The 9173-nt window shown below is 37.9% G+C and overlaps 1 pseudogene; it reads right to left on the bottom strand.

Moving 5' to 3' along the window:
- Positions 1-7833: 7833 nt before the first annotated feature.
- Positions 7834-8954, bottom strand: LOC101822840 (annotated as a pseudogene).
- Between the last annotated feature and the right edge of the window lie 219 nt (positions 8955-9173).

Here is a 9173-nt window from a genome sequence, read left to right as displayed (position 1 = left end):
CTACTTGTTTAACCAAATGTGCATTAAGAAGTTTATGGGAAGAAAGGTTTATTTTGGCTCACAGCTCTAGGATTATAATCCATTGGACAGGGAAATCATGGGAACAGGAGCTTGAGGCAGCTGGCCATATTGTGTCTACAGTCAGGGAGGAGAGATATGTGAAGAATAGTACTCTCTTCACTTTCTCCACTTACAGGGTCTGCAAATTTGGGTGGTTCTTATTATCTCAATTAACCTATAACACAAACTTATTCAGAGTACAACCTAATCTAGATGATCTCTGATAGGCATGCCCAGAAGCTTATCTCCTAGGTGACTCTAGATTCTGGGAAGTTGACAGCATTTTTCATTTAAATGCTTATTAATATGTTCAAGTATTTGTGAATATTCTTTAATACCATATCTGACAAGTGATAATTTCTATATCATTACTTTCTAAAGTATACTAAGATTTCTATGTCTAGCCTCTTGGGAAACACAGAGTGGCTGCTGAGCCTCAAGATGAAGCTAGGAATGTGATGGGTGTATTCCCAGGATATGCAGGTCCTGTATGGGAAATGAGACAAGCTTGTGAGACTCTGCATAATATAGCAACTTGTGTGGAGTAACAGACACTGGAGATTCAGATACACCAGGTCTCTGTGGAGCTACTTCAGGAATTCCCTATAGATCCTATGCATATGGTTTGATACTCTCAAGATTTGTCGGTGATATTTTCCATTTCCAAACACAATTTTCAAAAGACATGTTTTCTATGTTCTGTTACAATATACGTTTGTCTTAAATAAGAAGACTGTGTATATGTAGGCCTGTTTTGTCTGATCTATTCGCCTGTGCTTCCATGATTTTTTATCATAAAATTGCCTCAGTACCTTTTGCTTTATAATATATCCATACATCTAATAGTTTATATTGTCAAATTTGGTTTCCCTCCACAAAGTTCCTTTGATTATTCTTATTTTTGTTTGCTTGCTTGTTTCTACTTAAAATGCAATTTGGCTTAAAAATATCTTGGCAAGGTTCAGTTGTTGTTCTAATGTGAATGTACAGTAGTTTAAGAGGATCAAATCATTTAAAGCGCAATTTTTCTGATCTACTGTCCTATGTGCCTCTATTTCTATGGGTATTCCATAGTTTCTAAAAGATAATATTGTTCAGGTGCCCAATGTGCAGGTCTTGTACAATGTTATAATATTAAGCATACCATCAAAACCTCTCATTTTAAGGCTTGTTTGCTAGCAGTGTTTTGGGAAATTATTGATCTCAGGAACACTAGTCTAATCAATGTCTTAATATCTCAAAAATATATCCCATATAAAAGATATTGGTCACAGGAACTTTCCTGAAAATGTTTACTTTGTTGTTGGCACCTTACAGTACCTCTTTACTTCCTGGTCAACAGGAGACAAGCAGGGCCATTTTGTCACACACACACAAACACACACACACACACACACAAACAAACACACACATACTGAGACGATGATGAACTTCAAAAGACCGAAAGCAAAACAACCAACAGGTCATAGGCTTAAACTTCTGGTGGTTTCTGCTTTAGGTTGTTTATACCATGTATTTTGTCATGACAATCAAAAATCTGAATAATACATAAGTTTGATTTAGATTAGATTGATACAGATGACCATCCTGTTACCTCTGAGCTACAGGAACTCCAGGGTTCCTATGAATATGGTCTATGAAAAAAATAAACTTACTTAACATATTATATAATTTCATTGTGTTTCACAATTGTAGATGATAACAACCCAGTTGCTGTGTTCAATGGATAGATAAACCTGTTTCCTGAATATATCTTTTCATTCTACTAACTACTATTATTCAGATGATTAAATCATCGAATTATAAATATCTAATTATAATAAAATTCATTATTATATCCATTTTAACAGAATCATCCCACAGTATTAAGTATATCCTTTTATTGTTTTGCTTATCTTAAAAAGCATTTTATCTTGAAAAATGAGACTTGTATTCAACCTCTAATAGGTTGTACTCTACTAATTCTCTATATGAATTTGAATTTATCTATTTTATATTATTGATTTCACAAAGTGCTTGTTTTGTGTTTGGATTGATACTTTTAACAAAATGTCTTCAGATTTTGTACATGCTGTAGTATGGATCAAAATTTCATTCATTTTATAGTTTACTCATCCATATATATGCATACCATATTTTGCTATTTATTTACCTTCTGATGGCTTGTTTATTATTTTCTGCATTTTAGTTATATGAAGGGTGTTGAAATGGATACTGGTATACAAGTGCCTTCCTGTTTCAATGGTTTAAATTGTTTTAGGTTTATGTTTAGAAGTAGCACTACTGGGTCATATGTTTAATTTCTTTTACTTTCCTTGATGTGATTATAGTATACTTGCATTTCGATTTTTCTTTCTTTCCACCATAACCTCCCATATATGCTCTCTTTTAAACTCAGGACCTCTTTTTCATTTACTGTTAGTGCATGTTAACATGCATTATACATATGCATTCCTAAATATGACCTTCTCAGTTTGTATAATGTTACTCACATGAATACCTTTAGGGTTGACCAATTGGTATTGGATAACCAGCCGGTGCTCTTCTCTGGTGAAAACTATTTGTCCCACTCTAGGCATTTATTAGTTGCCTGCAGTTCTTTGTATAGGGTTAAGGTTTCTTGGTCTTTGCCCATGCAATTTGACATGTCTATCATTGTTGGCCTTGTTCAGCTCGTGTTTACGCACTTATGTTAGTAAGACTTTATGAGTGTAGCTTCTGATTTTCCTAGGAGACACAATCTCATAGCAAACTCTCCGATCCTCTAACTTTTACAATCTTTCTGTTTTCTTCTAACGTTTAACATTTGAGAAACTGCCAAAGTACTTTCCACAGTGACTGCACCATTTTACATTTCCATGAATAATGTCGAATGCTGCCTTTTGAAGAAATGCATGGATTATAGGATACTGGTAAGTAGAATTCTTGGCATTTTTCCATGTATATAATTATGTTATCCACAACTAACAAGAGCTTTCTTATTTCTTCCTTATAACTTAAAAATGTATTTTTCCTCTTAGGAAATGGGAGATCTGCAGCTCATGTAGTAAATGAAATTAGTAAGAATCAGTAGACTTTTCTCATTTCTGAGTTAAGTGGGAAGATGTGCATATTTTTCTAATTGCATATCAGAGTTTGGTGCATGTTTTATGGATTTCACATCACAATTTTTTTTAATTCAGCGTTAGGGATCTACTTCAGCAAGTGGCTCAAGTGTAGGCACTGAACTAATAGTGTTTCAAGGGATAATACAACGTGCATTTTATAAGATACTTCGTTAGATCAGTGTCTAAGTGTCTGACTCATTACTTTTTTTACACTAGCAAATTCCTTTAATGGCTCTTGTCTGGTGAATGTATTGCTAATTTCTACCATGGCAGGCATACTCCAAGAGTGCCCCCAAGTAGAATAAAGCCTCTCAGTTTGATGGAATTATTATAGTAAGACACAGAGGAGATTAAAAATGTAAGAAATAAAGAAATATGTGGAGTTATATATGCAAATCCCAGAAAGAAGAGTGATATGTGTCATGAACTCAATAAGAAGGCAGAGGCCTTCTGGAGCAGCCATGCACAATCAGCAGTTGGCTGGAAATACTGTGAAAAATAGATCAGTAGGTCAAAGTTTTTATTTTGTCTAGGGCATTACATCAACAGGTTTCTTACAGGTTATAACTAGTTCATTTTATGAATCATAAATTTCCTGAATTCATACTATGGTGACAGTGATCTGTCTATATAGTAACTGTAGATGGTGGAGTTTTGTCGGGAAGGCAAGTAGACTTCATCCAGCCATTCCATGTGGATATTGTCTCTAGGAGATGCTTGTGTAAGTAAGTGAAATACTGGAATTGACAATTCTGAAGACAAAATGAGCTAGTGAGCTAGAAACTCTCAAGGAGGTAGAAGCTCTTTTTCTGGCACAAAATCGTTCAATTTTTATTTAACATTAATATTAAGGAAAAAAACACAATTATAGCCATTTACCATTTATTTTGTAGTGAGAATAACACAGCAAAGATAACCAAGAACTAAGGTCTGGGATCCATAATATAACAGTTTATATGGCAACAAGTATATGGCAAAGGCAGTGATTATAAAATAGAGCTATTATCCTAGATACGGTCTACTAGGATACTACTTATGCTAAGTAAATGTGGACAGATAGAATGTAAGAGAAATGTAACAGAAAGTCAGCTCTGAGAGATCCCAAGAAATGGATGGCTCTGTGCACCAAATGCCTTCACAATAGTTCCAAGTTCTACACCAAATCTCTAGTTAGTAAGGACAATTCTTATATGAAAACCAGCAAGGAAATAAGAACCTTATCTTTTTAATTGCAACAAAATGAATTCTTCCAAAAGCCTACATGAGCTTTCCAGAGACTCCAGAGAGAAAAGAAGTCAATATCTTAATTTCAGACAAAAGCATCAAGGATTCAAACACATTAAAGAAGATGATGAATTGGTAGGGTTTGAACTGCACAAGTTGTGATGACTCTCTACAGCAACAGTAGGTCACTTACACATGTTCTTTATATAATAGCCTCTTCTTCTGGGTTTTGAATTTGCCTAGAGTTTTAACATAAATATGTGCTGAATGCCTCAAACATTTTGTATTTGTCAGAGTGATCATATGACACATGCACATTTCTTTTACTTTATCTGACTAATACTAATCTATCATGAGGCACTAAGACAATCTTCAAATGAATATAGTACATCATTCTCTTAACATAGTCATGAATTTAGCGTACTAATACTTTACTAGTTTTACATCTAGGTGAGTGGGTCAGACTGATCTGTGATTTTTGTATTCCTGCACACTAAAGTAAGATTTAAAAATTGTTAATATTCTTTCCTTTTAAAATGTTTACTTTATTTCGTATTAGTATGAGTGTGTATGTTTGTATCCAAAGATACCTTTCAGTGAATTCTTTCCATTCACTGTGTATTATGGGGAACAATCTAAGGTCATCAGGAATACACTCCATGAGACTTTACCCACTGACACATCTCTCACCACCCATAAGTTATATTCATCTTCTTTTATTTCATGAGGCATTTGCATAAAATGTATTCTATTTTTCTTAATTCTTTGTATAAACTTATTAATGAAGCTATTTGGCACTATGAGCATGTACATCTGTGTGCATCTGTTTCTGTGTGCCTGTGTGCCTGTGTGCCTGTGTGTGTATGTGTGTGTGTGTGTGTGCGTGTGTGTGTGTCTGCAGACTCATATGTGTGAAACATTAATGCAGACACGTTTAAAAAAGAAGTTGGAGCATAAGGATTTTTGATATCATCTATCAGTTATTGTAGCTCACGTTTTTAAGGAATACTCTGTTTCAGGCAAATTGTTAAAAGCATCTGCGTAAAGTTGTTCTAATGACCTCTCATTGTCTTGTGATGTCCACAGAATCCATAATGATGCCCTTTGCTCTCCCTTTTATTTTCTTGATCAGGCATTCTAGAGATTCATCATACATATTAATGTTTTAAGGCACCAATTCCCACTTCAGCATTTTCTCTTTGAGTTGATTTCTAGTTCACTGACTTCCATTCATGTTTTCAGTTGATTTTTGCTACTGGAATTTATATCCGGGTTCTTGAAATAGAAGTTTGATTTATTTATTAGTCTACTTTTCTATCCATTGAAATTTAGGAAATTAATTTCTACTTAGGCATTTATTTAACAGTCTCCTTTAGCCTTCTTTTGGTCCTAACATTATTATTATCAATTCCTTCATAGCATTTAAAACACCTGTTTTGATTTTTCTTCTTCATTCATGAATAATTAAATACTTTTCTAACTTTCTACTAAAATAATCTTAATAATTGTTGATTATTTTTAATGAGTTTGACCTTTATTCAGTTGTGGACTGTGAATTAACCTAGAATGATTTAATAGTTTGAAATACACTGAGACTTTCTTTGTAGTAGTTTTAAGCTTTCATAGCCTGTGTAGTAGCTTAATAGTTATACATTATACTATGTATCTTATAATTACCTAAAAAACACAGCCTACTTTGTCTCCATATTTTCAAGAAATTAAATTATTACCACATTATAATACTTATTGAAACTTAAAACCACTTAAGTTCATTAATATTTGCTTCTTTATGCTTCATAATATGATATTTAGTAATGCAGTTTGTTTAGTAAATATCCTGTAGAGGAACAGAACCAAGAGGAAATTATTAAGTCCAAGTCAAACCCAAGAACTGAGAAACCCAGTAGTTGTTCATGCTTGAGGCTGAGTGCCTCAACATTCAGAGTAATCCTACAAGAGCTTTCTCTCACTGGGGGGAAGGGGGTACAACAACTCAGGCTACAAGGTGTGCTGCCTCAGTCATCCCAATCTGACACTAGAAGCCCACAAATTTCCTGGAGATCCACTGGTTCTGTTACCATGGAAGCAATCAGCAGCCACAGGAGCAGGAACTAGGCAAATCATCTTGTTGGCAAGAGGAGAGGCTAAGCATCCAAAACATAAGATGATCTTCCTTTGAACATCCTTTGTATCTGGGGTTCTACCAGAAGATGTTGCCCTCAATCATGGTGGGCCTTACTCCACCAGTCAAGGCAACCAGGACAGTGCCACATGTGGGACTCTCTGCTCACCTGTTACTAATTTGTGTTAAGTTGATGTGAATAGCAACAATACTGAAAGTTAATATTCATTCACATATGTTCACATATTTATCCATCCTGTTGCTTTATGTTCTATTTGAGATCCTTTTCCTAATTTCAAAGGGCTTGTTTACCTTTTTCTTCTAGCCACTGATCAAAACTTCTGTGTTTGTCTTTTTTTGTAAGGTGTGCACTTTATTAAACTGTTCTCAAGTCAGTGTACAGGCAAGCCCTGGCTTCCTCAACACCTCAACCTCCTCCCATGGAGACCAAGGTCTTCATACATCAAATTGGGGAGGACGAAGAAAAGAGGGCCATGATGGCTGACCACTCAAAATTCAAAACAAAATAAGAAGTATTAAGGTGGAAGATTAAAACAAATTACAGTACATAATTTACATAGAAGCAATGATGTCACCTCCCTGATATGGACTCAGGGAATGGACTCAGTCATCCTCCTCTAGGGAATGGGGGGTGGCTTTTGGGAGGGTGAGGGACTTCCTGTAGCCATCTCATGGGTAGTTGGAATGACTTAAAAAAGGAAAAAAAGCAATGTACAATCAAAGTCCTCAGCCACATTGTAGAACTTTGGGGGGGTGCTTGCTCCAAGCTACTGCTCTCTCCCACACCGTTCCAGTTTTTAAATCCTGAGTCAAAAGTGCCAAAACAAACAAACAAAACAACCTTTTTAAAAAAATAAATAAATAAAACAAAACAACAAATGAAGTCATGCAAATGTTATCTCATTTTTATTATTCCGCTCAAGTCAGGTTTTGTCAAAGAAAGGTGTGGGGAGCCGCCCCCACATTCTCTGTTACAAGATGGCGCCGACATCTGTTGTCGGTTGGAGTAAACAACCTTGGTGCGCACGTGCCTGCTACTTTTCCATCCCTTACTCTCTGCCTCTCCCGTGGCATCATATGGGCTGACAAGCAGGAGCCAGTCAGGAGATGACACGTCCGAGGCGGGGACTGCTGAGCTATATAAGGGTTGGGCTTTTCGCTCCCTGGGTCTCCGCTCTGTAAGCTTATGCTCTCCCTCTCAAGACGCATTAAAGCTGTTCTGCAGAAGGATCCTAAGTGTGCCGCATCGTTCTTGCTGGCGAGACGGTAGCGCGGGTCAGAAAGGGTGTAAAATTCAGCTCAGTAAAAGTCCACCAAGAAGCATTTGTGATGGACAATGGAGGCGCCGCACTGATCATATTCCTGCTTGCTGATCCACATCTGCTGGAAGGTGGACAGTGAGCCCAGGATGAAGCCATCGATCCACACAGGGTACTTGTGCTCAGGAGGAGCAAACATTTTGATCTTCATGGTGCTGGTAGCCAGAGCAGTGATCTCCTTCTGCATGTGGTCAACAATGCCTAGGTACATGGTGGTGCCACCAGACAGCACTGTGTTGGCATGGAGGTCTTTGAGAATGTCCACGTCACATTTCATGATGGAATTGGATGTAGTTTTGTGGATGCCACCAGATTCCATATACAGGAAGGAAGGCTGGAAAAGAGCCGCAGGGGAACAGAATCGCTCATTGCCAATAGTGATGATCTGGCTATCAGGCAGCTCATAGCTCCAGAGAGGAATAAGATGCAGCAGCGGCCATCTCTTGCTCGAAGTCAGGGTAACATAGCACAGCTTGTCTTTGATGTCATGCATGATTTCCCTCTGGGCTGTGGTGGTGAAGCTGTAGCCATGTTCGGTCAGGATCTTCATGAGGTAGACTGTCAGGACACAGCCAGTCAGATCCAGAAACAGGATGCCATAAGGGAGAGCATAGCCCTCACAGATGGCTACAGCATGGGTGACTACATCTCCAGAGTCCATCACAATGCCAGTGGTATGACCAGAGACATACAGGGACAGCACGGCCCGATATGGGGTGCTGAAGGTCTCAAATATCATCTGGATCATCTTTTCACGGTTGGCCTTGGGGTTCAGGGGGCCTTGGTGAGCACCTCCTCAGGGGGCCACATGCAGCTCATTGTAGAAGGTGTGATGCCAGATCTTCTCCATATCATCCCAGTTGGTGACAATACCGTATTCAATTGGGGAGTACTGCAGGGTCAGACTACTTCTCTTGCTCTGAGCCTTGTCACCCACTTAGGAGTCCTTCTGGTCCTTGCCCACCATCATGTCCTGGTGCCTAGAGCAGCCCACGATGGAGTGGAAGACCTCCCAGGAGCATCGTTGCCGGTGAAGCCGGCTTTGCACATGCCAAAGCCTTTGTAGACAACAAACACAGCAATGTCTTCATCCATGGCCAACTGGTGGTGGGTGTGGATCAGCAAAGAAAGGGCTGCGAGAGGCCTGTGCTCGCTGGTGGACATGGACATCTTTTTAAGACTTAACTTTATCACACCTTTATATGACATGGCTTTCATTAAAAATAGCAATTTGGGGAGATGGAGAAACAGCTCAGTGGTTGAGGGCTTTTGTTGTTCTTGCAGATGTCAGGAGTCCCTTTTGTAGCATCTACACATCAG

This window comes from Mesocricetus auratus, unplaced genomic scaffold, assembly GCF_017639785.1.
Source record: "Mesocricetus auratus isolate SY011 unplaced genomic scaffold, BCM_Maur_2.0 Super-Scaffold_100003, whole genome shotgun sequence".
Taxonomy (NCBI): domain Eukaryota; kingdom Metazoa; phylum Chordata; class Mammalia; order Rodentia; family Cricetidae; genus Mesocricetus; species Mesocricetus auratus.
Note: the sequence above shows the minus strand (reverse complement) of the source record. Positions and strands in the feature narration are given on the sequence as shown.